The sequence below is a fragment of the Leopardus geoffroyi genome, chromosome C3 (genome assembly GCF_018350155.1).
Source record: "Leopardus geoffroyi isolate Oge1 chromosome C3, O.geoffroyi_Oge1_pat1.0, whole genome shotgun sequence".
NCBI classification, from domain to species: Eukaryota; Metazoa; Chordata; class Mammalia; order Carnivora; family Felidae; genus Leopardus; species Leopardus geoffroyi.
The window spans coordinates 100,800,567-100,813,792 of NC_059338.1; the positions used below are offsets into that span (position 1 = coordinate 100,800,567).

Sequence of the window (13,226 nt, forward strand, 5' to 3'; positions counted from 1 at the left end):
CCCCGACTGCCCAGTTTTGTCCTGCTTCCAAGCTGCAAGTTTTGAGCTTCCAGCATCTGTTACCCATCACTGTCACTCTGGATGCAGAGCTTGTGCTGCACCTCCCGCTAGTCTACTAATCATCTTGAAGGATGTCACTCCTCACTTCCTCATGTTTTCCTCTTTGTCACTTAGGTTCCCTACATGTCAGAAGAAAGCAGTGTTAATGGCAAAGTCACTTCTATTTCTGTATGATGACTTTTTCCATCTTGCCATTCATTAATCCCACATTTGATGAGCACTGGTGTTGAGCTGTAATGGAATCTGGGTTGCAGTCCATAATGCTGCTTTTCTGGAATCTTCTCATGGAGTCCCCCTCCTTTCATTTCTCCAGACTTCCTTGGGAAAGGAAAGAATGCTTCCCCTTTGGCTATGCCCTGTCTTAACCATTATTTCCCACCACTGTTACTTGACAATCTCCTTCTACATTCATTTCTGCTGCCTTCCCCACATGGGCACCATGCACGGACCTTTAGGACGTTCCTCTACCATCCCAATTAGTTGCTTCTTATTCAGGTCACAGGGTTCCTTTAAACTTGGCACCCATAGTTACTATGTTGGTGACCTTCAAGAACTGGTCTTTTATCTCATTTTCTCTTCAGCTATTGAAATAACTGTATTTTTTTTTAATTTTTTTTTCCAACGTTTATTTATTTTTGGGACAGAGAGAGACAGAGCATGAACGGGGGAGGGGCAGAGAGAGAGGGAGACACAGAATTGGAAACAGGCTCCAGGCTCTGAGCCATCAGCCCAGAGCTTGACGCGGGGCTCGAACTCACGGACCGTGAGATCGTGACCTGGCTGAAGTCGGACGCTTAACCGACTGCGCCACCCAGGCGCCCCCCTTTTTTTTTTAAAATTTTTTTCAAGTATTTTAAGACCCTTCTAAATATCAGTTCTCCAATTTGTATCTTCTTCTCTTGAATACAATTTATATGGTTCAACCTGTCATAAACTCTGGGTCTAAAGTTCTATCTTTCTTTACTATCACTTAATTGACCTTGTTTTTTTTTTACTTTTTTGTAACTACAGGTCTGTGTGTGTGTGTGTGTGTGTGTGTATGTGTGTGTGTATATACACATATATGTGTGTGTGTGTGTGTATGTGCATGTGTATACACATGCACACACACACACACACACACATATATTTGACAGCATGTTGTATTGGTAGACTCAGGATTCTGACTGGACCTGTGTTCTTAGTCCATTTGGGCTGCTATAAGAGAACATCATAGACAATGGGGCCTATACACAACAGAAATTCCTCAGTTCTAGAGGCTGAAAGTCTGAGATGAGGATGCCAGCATGGATGTTTTCAGTGAGGATCTTCCATGTTGCAGACAGCCATTTCCTTTTTGTATCTTCAGATGGTAGAGAGAGGGCTAGCTAGCTCACTGGCCCCTTCTTATAAGGACACCAACCTATTCAGGAAGGTTCCACTCTCAGACACATCTCCCCAAGGCCCCACCTCCCAACATGATCACATTGGAATTAGAATTTCAGTATATGGACTTTTTTTTGGTGGGGGGGAAGGGACACAAACATTTACTCCATAACCATCATCTTTGAGGCTGTAGTCTGTATTATTGCTTTCCCCTTGGACCATTTGTGAACGTCTCAAACTGCTAAGAGGTGTTTGGTGTAGTGTTGCCCTTAAGTGGGATTTACTACTCCTTGGAGATCCTTTTTGTCATCATTTGTATTGGACTCTATCACATCCTCCTTCCACACCTTCCAAATGGTTCCCTGCAGTCTTGGTCTTGATCCCATACTGTCTCTTGTCACTCCTGTAACAACCTTGCTGCTTAAGTTCCTGAGAAGAACAGAGCTGTACACTTAGTGCTCACTAATCTTTTCTCATTCTCACCACACGTGTTCTTTCCTGTTCCCATATCCCACTCTACTTAAAAACTTCTTTAGTCACCCATTCTTTAAATTCATTTTTTTCCCCACTATTTCAGATGAAGTGAAGCCTGTTGCTCCTACCTGGACCTTTGGTCTTCTTTACTGGGCCTTGCTCAGATGTGATCTGTTCCATTTGTATCTTCTGCCTCTTATTTGCTGGCACTGTCCTCTTTTACTTTGAAAGAAATTTTAGGAATCTTCAATAGTATGTACAAAACAACAGTGTCCTCTGACTTTACAACCCTTAAAATGCAATTTTTGCTCTTGCCATTCCTTTCATGGTCCATCTTTCTTGGAAAAAAATTACATCCCTATAGCATTCTTTTTTATTTTCCCCATACGTTTGTTCTTTAACATCATCTAAAATGTTGCAAAGAGAAGAAACCTGATTTCAGTTCATGCTTTGGGGCTTGTCAAAATTATTTGATAACTTTAAACTCTCTTAGACAAGCCCTGTATTTTCATTTGCATGCTGGAGAGCTCTACTTTCTTGGCCAACTTGTCCTAAAAGTGAACATGTCCTCCCTCAGCCAGAGCTAAGCAAGTGGGACCCACAACTCCACACTGTCCTCTTGCTCAGTACTGACTCTGCTGTTGATTTTGGTGATACTTCAGTTCTCTTTCCCAGATTGGAAATTTTGATGACATCTTAGAATATTCTGTTCCTTTAGAACCCTGTGCTCTATGTATTATTAACACTTGTTAGTTTTGGTTTATAATCAAATCCACCCTTTGTTAAATTTCTCCTTGTGGGTGTCCCGGCCCAGATCAGTATTTAGTCATGATTATTGCAAAAGTCTTTTAACTGTTTGATCTCTATTTATCACTCTAGTTTTTCCATTAGGTTTACACATCAAACCACATTAGTTTTCCTATGGTTACTCTTTGGTCCTGTCTTTCTGCTGCTCAGATTTTAGGAACTTAATGCCTGGAAGCTAACATTCTTAGTGTGATATTTCATGCACTGTTTGGTCTGGACCCAACCTGCCTTTGTAGCCATCTGAGACCATCAAGTGTTTACTCTATGCTCCAACTAAACTGCATCATTTATGGTTCCCAAGCATTTGCTCATGTAAGTTTTTTTCTTCCTCCCTTCTAAAATGCCTTTACTTCTTACGTTGCTTCCATTTGAAATCTAGCCCACAGGGCCCAATTCAGATACCTTCAGTGATCACCCAAGTTGAGAAGTTAATGGATTTTGAGGCGGCTGGGTAGCTCAGTCGGTTGAGCGTCCAGCTTTGGCTCAGGTCATGATCTCACAGTCTGTGGGTTTGAGCCCTGCGTCGGACTCTGTGCTGACAGCTCAGAGCCTGGAGCCTGCTTTGGGTTCTGTGTCTTCCTCTCTCTCTGCCCCTCCCCTGCTCATGCTCTGTCTTTATCTGTCTCAAAAATAAATAAAATCATTAAAAAAATTAAAAAGTTAATAGACTTAGGCAGGAAATTTTAATATGTATATTTTATATACTTGCCTGTTAGTGTAGGTGTTTTAATGCCTATGCATACAGCCCTTCTAGTTGGATTCTTTTTAAGGACTCCAATAGTGACTTCTGTGTTTCTGTTCTTCAGAGTCTTCCAGCAACAGGCACTTAGTATTATTTTTTTGATTAATCCCTTGTTTATACTATTTATTATCTGACCAATAGTGAGAGAGGGTAGAAGTGCTTGGCAGCTCAGTAGGCACTGGGAACTTCTTGGGGTTGATGGGAGAGGAGAGGGGCTGGGTCAGCCCAGTGGAGGCTGGATGGATGAGCTCAGTGCATCTTCACCCTCCAGTTCTTCATTCCCCTTTTGAAAGGAACCTTATGATTAAACTATCTTTCAAACAATTGATTTTTTTTCCACCCTGTTAAGCACAAGAAAAACACCCATGAAGCATTTTTTTGTTCTAAACATTAAAGCCAGACTGCCTGGGTTTGAATGCTGACTTTGTCAGTTATGAGCTGAATGACGTTGAACAAGATACATAACCTCTCTGTGCTTCACTTTTACCTTTGGTATAATTGGAATAACAGTACTTCATAAGGTTCTCATAAATAGTAAATGAGTGAATACATGTAAAGAATATTACTATGGTATATACTACATTCTCAGATACAGGTAGTTACTATTAAGCAATAAGGAGATACAAGAACTTATGATTTTTAATTTCCTTGCCAGATGGTAAAAGTACTATGATTTTAGCACATGAAGACAAGAATAGTTAAGATCGAGAAACTCCTAAAATCTAGGACACAGTGAAAAAATGAAGGGAAGCATGAAGGGAAATGTCAGAATCTAGTATCATGTTTGTTTTGCTGTCCTGTACATTAGTGGGCTCATCAACTGACTTAATTAAGCCACTCAAGAACATGGATGATTATTTATGATACCCAGGAGGAGCAAAGCATTTCATCAAATACTTCCTAGATGCCGGTAACTGAAAATGAATAACACATGGTCTTGTTTTGGGGGGATGCTCAAATTTGTGGAATAAACTGGTAAATACAACCCAACATAAAAAGCACTGTTGATACAGACACATAGGATGTGCCATAGGCTTATATGCCTAGTCCAGAGGAGGTGTCTGAGGAGCCAAATCTTAGAAGATGGTCAGACTTTCACAGACGACAGAGCACATCTTCACATTTTGATAATATAAGGTGACTTTGTTTTGTATGCTATGCTAAGATCTGGGAGGAGAGCAAAACCTAGTGGTAGTTTATTTGGTATGAAGGAATGCTAATTGTACCAAATTGTGTTTTTTTTTTTTATAACAATTTTGGATTTTAATACAAATTCTTTCTTTTAAATTTTTTTTTAACATTTATTTATTTTTGAGAGACAGCACAAGCAGGGGAGGCACAGAGAGATAAAGGGAGACCCAGAATCCGAAGCAGGCTCCAGGCTCTGAGCTGTCAGCACAGAGCCTGACGCGGGCTTGAACTCATAAACCGTGAGATCATGACCTGAGCTGAAGTTGGACACCCAACCGACTGAGCCACCCAGGTGCCCCAATACAAATTATTATTACTTTTTTAACGTTTATTTATTTTTGAGACAGAGAGAGACACAGCATGAACAGGGGAGGGGCAGAGAGAGAGGGAGACACAGAATCGGAAGCAGGCTCCAGGCTCTGAGCTGTCAGCCCGGAGCCCCACGCGGGGCTCGAACTCACGGACCGCGAGATCGTGACCTGAGCTGAAGTCGGACGCTTAACCAACTGAGCCACCCAGGCGCCCCACAAATTATTTTTTTTAAAGGTGCTTTTTCATACTTGAAGGACAGTGTGCACACATTGACAGGATGCTTTTGTGTCTCTGCCTTCATAACGGATTTAACAAAATAAGAAAGTCTGCTTATATTAGCAAGTATATGGACAGACTTTGTCTGTGGTTCCTAAATCTGAAAATGGTGGGAACAACCTTGGGAGCATCTAATGACCTGGGAGCCTGGGCTCCAATCAATCCAAAGAAACTGAAACAGCCTGTGTGAGAAGGGAGCTGGATTCTGTGGCCCATGAATCGCAGGTGTTTAAGTACTGCAGGAGGAACCAGTGCTCACTGTAAGCTTGTGCTGCTGATGTGGAAACTACTAATTGTCTGTGATACTGGTTTATACTCAAAAGCAAGATGAAACAGCAGGAAGACACAAAAGTGAGTTGAAACTCCATAGGAAATACCACCAACTCCTTGACTTGCACTTATCTCGTCCCTTATCCTAAGAAGCAGCTACAAGAGGCAGTACTTTGAAGATAACAATATAATTCAGAAAAGCTATCTATATTTCTAAAGTTCCCTTGCTGCTGCTAGATACTCAGATAATCATTTGGTCTTTTGTCTCCATTGCTGTCTTGGAGAAGGATCCAATCTTGTTTCCAACTCCTTTTCGCTCCCTGTTGAGCAATGCAGGCATGGAAGGTATGGTTGCCTGGAGGGAATGAATTTTCAATAGGTTTCAATTATTTAAGGTAAAACTGATATGTGTTATGGTGGGGGGTGGGGAAGCAAAACAACCTGTAGGGGGAAAAAGTTGGTAATTTCAGTCAAAACAAAAAGATAATAAAACTTGGCTTCTCTGTAGGAGTCTGCTTGGTCACATAAGGTTATCATAAAATAACATGTATATTTTCTAGACCTTATATTTAGGAGACTTTCTGGACTGATTTTCACATAGCTTTGGCCATAGCCTGGTCACAGCAAATCTTTCTCTACTTTGATGCTACTGTGACCCCAGTACCTTCTCAGCTGGGCCATCATTTTGAGCTCTACATAAAGGGGAAAAAGTAGACATCAAGAACTTTTTTATTATGAAGAATTCCAATCAAATAGAAGATATCTCACCATTATACATCACGCAGACTCCATATTTATTATTATGCTTGATCTGTCCTTTTGTTCCTGCTAAAGTATTTTAAAGCAAATCACAGATATCCTATATTTTACCTTAAGGTACTTCATTATCTGTAAACCATGGTTCCTTAAGAATCACAATGCCATCAGCACATTTAACAAAATTAATAGTACTTTCTCAGCATCATTTAATATCTATAACAACTAAATTTCTTAGATTGTCTCTAAAAATGACTTATTACAGTTTATTTGAATTGGGATCCTCCTTTGGGAAAAGGGCATTTTTAAGGATGGCATTAAAGATACACTTAAGGAACACTTTATTCCCACTATAATTAGAACAAGTCGGGGAGAAACTCAGAGGCTCATGGGATTTCTTAAGTATTTTGTGGAAGGAACTAATACTTTCTCTCAATTTTCTGTCCTTAAGGAGCACTATGATCTATCCCCTGAGAATGAATAATCCGACGCATTTTTCAAACCATATAAACCACAGTTTCTGGTTTAATGAGAGATTACTTTTCACATTGCATTCCATGTTAGTGCAGATACAGTGATTTCATGTTCTAAAGTTAGTCCTACAATTACCATTTTGATTGCTCTTAGAAAAATGTACACAAAGAATACAGTGACTCAGCGAAGGGTGTTGCCAGTGGGTTGTAGTTTTTAGCTTTCCAATTATGCGGGAATTGCATAAAGAATGTACATCTTGGTGTTGCATTTCTCTGCTCCCCGTGCCTTTCCACACGCCACCACCAGCATCAAGTACAACCACCCTCCTTTTCTTCATTTTTACTTTTTTTTTTTCACTAAAAAAAAAAAATTGGCAGCTTGAGGGAGACGGAAGTGCAGCCTGGGGAAGATGAGTGGTGTGGAGGGGATGAAGCTGGAATCGGAGAGGCCACCTAAAAGTGTTTGCAGTAATCTTGGCACAAGTCTATTGCAGCTGGACCAGGGGTCCTCCTATCGGGTGACAAGAAGAGCTGCTAGAAGGATTTAGAAGTATCCTCTCATCTTGGTGCCTTACTGAATCTGGGGAATGAAAAAGTGGGGACCAAGAATTTGTGCTGCGGTACACTATAAAAGATATTTTGTTTTTGAGAATAGGAAAATTGATAGGTGGTAGTTTTTTTTTTTTTTATTTCATTATCTTCACTTTGAGATACTAGATAGCCAAGGGAAAATGTTCACTAAATATCTAAATATCTAGGATATGTGACCAGGATGCAGGATAGAAATGGGAACTATTGGGAAGATAAAGTCACTTATTCATCTATAGAAAAAACATCAACCCTTATATGCTAGAAAGCGAACTAAGGTGTCAGTCTTAAAAATTTAAGACTGTGTGCCCTCAAAGAATTCAGCATTTAGTGGGAATGAAGAGAATAAACAGATTCTCAGTTCACATATGGTCAATCCCTCTATGTATATTACTGTTTATGATTATGTACAGTTAGGCTTAAATTTGGTAGAACAAATAAATGTGTTTTTTTCCTTTTTTGTAACTTCCCCTTCTTTCCAATTCTCATTTTCCTTTTTTTTTTTTTTTTTTTAAATCTCAATTTTGAGAGGTGCCTGGGTGGCTCAGTCGGTTAAGCATCTGACTTCGGCTCAGGTCGTGATCTCACGGTTTGTGAGTTTGAGCCCTGCGTTGGCTCTGTGCTGACAGCTCAAAGCCTGGAGACTGCTTCAGATTCTGTGTCTTTCCCTCTTTCATTGCCCCTCCCCTGCTCACACTCTCTCTCTCCGAAGTAAATAGGCTTTAAAAAAAAATCTTAATTTTGAAATTAGGTCAAGAGTATGCAAGGTGTTTTACTTGAAGTTACTGAGTTGAAGAGGCAGGATTGGCGTCAGAACATGTATTTGCCCCGTATGACTGTGGTCTAGTCCCTGGGAGAGAGCTACATCTTGTACAAGCTATGTGTTGTTATATGGGGTGACTAGCTCCCCTCTGTCTTTTCTCCCTTACTGGTCTCTGCCAATGTAAGCCAGTATTGTAGCTGCTGAACCAGTTTTGTTTTGAGCAAAATGTGGTGCATTAATCCTATTTTCTTCCATTATCTTTCTTTTCTACTTGGGCTGGAGAAGAGTAAGCTAGTCAATGTCTCTAAAACATGGCACATAATCCTGGATTAAGGTCACTTTGTTTTATTCCTCTTCCATTTACAGAGAGAGCAGGAGATGGGGAGGGAGAGAAGAAAGACAAAAACAAAGTCTGCTTACTAGCCAAAACTTTAATCTTTGGCATTCCCATCATCAGTAAATATTGTTTTTACATTTTCATTTACAGTTGATCTTGAATTTTGAATGTACAAAATTATACCCTTTTATTCTCTGATTTTTATGTCCTTTCTTATTCTCACCCAGGTGACACTGAATACTCCTACTCCTCTTGTTCTGAAAGGGCTTTTGCAGAACAAGAAAAGGTTTGGCCCTTTCTTTTAAAATAGACTGGGGCACCTGGGTGGCTCAGTCAGCCGAGCATCCGACTTCGTCTCAGGTCATGATCTCACAGTCTGTGAGTTCGACTCCCACATCAGGCTCTGAGCTGTCAGCACAGAGCCTGTAGCCTGTTTCAGATTCTGTGTCTCCCTCTCTCTCTGCCCCTCCCCCGCTCATGCTCTCTCTCTCTCTCTCTCTCTCTGTCAAAAATATATAAACATTAAAAAAATTAATAAATAAAATAGATTGACAATCTACTCCATAGTTTTCAAAGTGCATGGATGCATAGTGTTTTTAATAATAAGTAATAAGCATTATATATGTATTTTTAGTGGGTAGTATAAAGTCATTCCACAAGGAAGGAAAGTTATAATGGACTCCTGTTTACTCTTAAAACTTCCTACATCAAGTTTTCCACACCATATAATGATGATCCATTAGTGATACAAGATCTTTGGGATATTTTAAATATCCTCTCTATAGCCATTATTTGAAGACAAGTTAATCTGGTGGTAGATTCAAGCCTATAACATCATGACTTGCAAATAGACTGGTTCAAGTTATGCTTGTTCCAGTTTGAGAATGTAACTTGGATGCATATCCTCTGAGATAAAAGAATAATCTAACAATGAAACTGAACTCTGTCAATAGACTAATTTTCTCTCTGGTAGCATAAAAAGTCCTCTAGATCCTTACAGGATATTACTATGTTAGTGGCCAAATGCTTGTCAATTCTTCAAGGATACCATACAGTGATTTCAATGAATGTTAGATATACTTGATGAAATGTATCCCTTTATTATATCTTCAAAAGGAGCAAAATTGAATAGTTGACAGAAATATAAAAAAGAGAACCATTTCATATCAAGTGATGGCTTTCCTTGTTGTATTCTTAAAAACATAACAGGTCTTATTCAGAGTTCTTTCTGACTTGCCTCTATTGGCTCTTTTTGGAGTTCCTTCTCTGGATTTCCATAGGAACTTGCACATACTTCTATCATAGCACTTACAAAATATATTGGTTTTAATTTCATTATGTATCCTAAAGAAGTGGAACATATTTGAACCACCAGAGGAATGATAAAAGGATTGTGGGTTCCATTCCCCATCAATTTACCCAGCTATTTTTGGGTATCACATGCAGTCACCATATGGCATCCATCATGGCTCTCCTCCCTTGCTTAGCCACTAGTCAATGTCTGTGGCTCATGAAGTCATTTGGGGGAGCCTCATCATGACCACTGCTCATGGCAGTGCAAATACCAGGCAAGACCGAAGATTCCCTCTTCTGAAACTTCTTGAGTTGCCACCCTGCGGGGGTATCAGAGCCAGGCTGGTTTCCATAAAGAGGTTTAGTCACCCTTCCAGACTCCACACTGTACTTTGGTTCGATGAATGAATTCTTCTTGGACCTCTCTCCACCATCTTGACCAGCTCACCCAGCTATGATACCTCACCCTTCTAACTTTGGGAACTAAAATCCAGTTCAAAGGGGCGGGCAACATCACAAGCTTCTTTGTCTTTTGATCTATCCTAGAATCCTCGATTGCAAAACTCCTCCATCCTGGGTACCAAACAAAATGAACCTGGAGCTGAGAAAAGGCAAGAAGGGTCATTTCTGCTAAAAGTGTTTGAACCACAGTTGGAAGAATTCAGATAACCCTGTTAAATGATGATTGTGTTTCTCACTGAACTCTGAACTCTACAGGGACTGTCTTTATTTTGGATCCTTGACACCTTACATAATGTTAAAGGAATCAGTTAAGTGGAGGAGGAATTACTGCAGTATCTTGGTCAGATTTAATAGTTGTCACAACTACTTTCAAGGTGGAACAGTTCCCATCACTCTCCCCTGCTTCCTTTGAAGAACATTAAGTATGTAAATATACTTGTTGCTCACAATCTATTTCAAGCTTCCTTTTAGTGGAAAAAATGTTGAGTGTATCTTTTATTCTTAGTCTCATTATGCTTGGGAAGACTGATACATTTTGTCTTGTAGATGCTTTGAAGTATAAGAGTTTTCTGGTAGGTAATGGTTCCTGAGCCTCTACATTTGTAGCAAATTAAAAGTGATGATTTTTGTGAGTGTTTGTTCCCTCCTTTAGGTATGGAATATTTGAGGATAGGGTACTTTAGTTGTTAATTTTCTATGTCCACAGGAATTTTCTTTTTAGAAAAATTACTTTGAATATTACCATTGTATTTAAATTGATAACAGCCGAAAATATGCTAGGCACTAACAATAAATAGCATCTGATCTGTAATCCTCACAAGAATCCTTAGCAGAGAAGCTGGCAAACTTTATCCATAAAGGGCCAGAGAGTAATAATTTTAGGCTTTGTGGATCACAAGTCTTTGTAGCAACTCCTCATTTGGGGAAAAACTAAGACTCCAATGTTGACAGATACCCAAGATGACCTTGCTTGTAAACACCTGCTATAGGACTTGAATGGACTACATTCCGTCCTGTTTGAAAAAATATATATATATCAATAGTAAAATATTTGTATCTACTCACTGGTGTAGGAGTATCTACTACCTGCAAAGCACTGCATAGTGTACTATGGAGACAATACAGGCCAATCATAGGATCATACAATGTAGATGGGAGGTAGTCAGTAAATAGCATTCCTCTTATCTACCCAAGTTGTGAATGCTGATAAGAGGTCAGTGTGTGTGTGTGTGTGTGTGTGTGTGTGTGTGTGTGTGTGTGTGTGTGTGTGTGTATATAAAATATATTTGTTTATTTTAAGAGAGCACGAACAGGAGAGGGACAGAAAGAGAGAGAGATAATCCCAAGCAGGCTCTGCACTGTCAGCATGGAGCTCCATATGGGGCTTGACCTCATGAACTGTAAGATCATGACCCGAGCTAAAACCAAGAATTGGACACTTAACCGACTGAGCCACCCAGGTGCGGCAAGAGGTTAGGATTTTTAGATAACAAATTAAAAAATCAGTTTTGTTACTGACAAAGCTGATACTGGAGAACATGGTTTTGATGTGGAGCAAAATGAGCTTCCTAATCTCAAACCTTGGATTCAGACAGGCCTAGCCAGCCAAGCACAGACTATGTGACTGCAAGACTCCTGTTTCTGTAACACTTTGGGAATGCAGGAAAATTCCAGTGAGGAAAAGATGGAAGAGGGTGCTGGTCTGCAATGCCTAATTCCTTATTCCCAAATCCTCATATAGAGCATTCTCTTCCTCTTTCTTGTGGAAGAATTCATGAGAGGGAGGAGAATGTGTATGGTATCATGTGAATAGATATCTCCCTGGGAAGAAGGAAACATCAGGAATGGGAAGTAGGTATCTCCCTTCTTTCTGTGCAACACAGAACAATTGACACAAAGGAGAGAATGCTGGAGTTGCTTTGGAATTTACAGCAAAGAGAAAATACTTCCAGGATTGGAGAAAAGGAAACATTTGACTGAGAAGGTGGTGGTGGGACAAGTCCTTGAATGGTTTTCACTTGGATATATGGACATAATAAGCCAAAGAATAGGAGCATCAAAAGCAGAGGTGCATTGGGAGGTCAAGAGGTCAGTTGCTGGGTCACAGAGATAGGGTGACCAAATGTTCCAATATGCCTGAGACCATCTAGGTTTCAGCACTGAAAATCCTGCATCCTGGGAAACCCCTCAGTCCTGGACAAAGTGGATGGTTGGTTTCTTGAGTGTCAGGTTGGGAACTTGACCCTTTAATTTGTTGGACTGTAGAATATATAGGATGGGTACATGTGTGGTAGGTGACTGGAGTTTTGGTACATTTAATTGCATGAGCCACTAGGCTGGATATAGAGGATTTAAAGGGTACTGTAGACATTGGAAACCATTGAAGAATTTTTGAAGGATGTGAGGGTTACACTGAACCTTATGGTATATGAATATGTAGAAATGAGCTTGTAGACTATTGAATATAAAATCAGAGAAGAATATGTTTAGAGTGGGGCTCCTGGGTGGCTCAGTTAAGCATCTGACTGTTGATTTCAGCTCACGTCATGATCTCATGGTTTGTGGAATCAAGCTCTGCATTGGGCTCTGCGCTGACAGCACGGAGCCTGTTTGGGATTCACTTTGCCCCTCGCTCGCACACATGCATGCTCTCTCTCTCCCCTCTCTCTCTCCAGATAAAGAAAAAAAAGGATATATTAGAATGAATGGAAAAATCCAGGAGAGTTTTGTTTTTGAGAAAGATGAAATCCAAAGAAATATGATCCCTTTTTATTGTTTCTGTTCAGCTGTGAAAAGTGCTGCTTAGAATTCACTCCTCAAAACTGCATCCATCCTGATGCATTTCTTCTAATGGATAATGGTTTATGTGACTTGATAGAGGTGTTAGCTAATGCTGCAGTGATAATCATACTGTAATCTATAAATGTATTAATACACTGTACACCTTAAACTTATACAATGTTATATGTCAATTGTATCTCAATTAAAAATCCAGAGGATGGTGGTGACTGGAATGAATTGCTTTAACTGAACTAATGGATTGTTTTTTAAGTACAA

At 39.9% G+C, this 13,226-nt stretch overlaps 1 protein-coding gene across 2 annotated transcripts in view; it reads left to right on the plus strand.

Annotated features, from left to right (window-relative positions):
* Window positions 1-13,226, plus strand: part of RSPO2 (R-spondin 2) — a 159,187-nt gene that overhangs the window by 34,262 nt on the left and 111,699 nt on the right. The gene's annotated exons all lie outside the window — the stretch shown is intronic.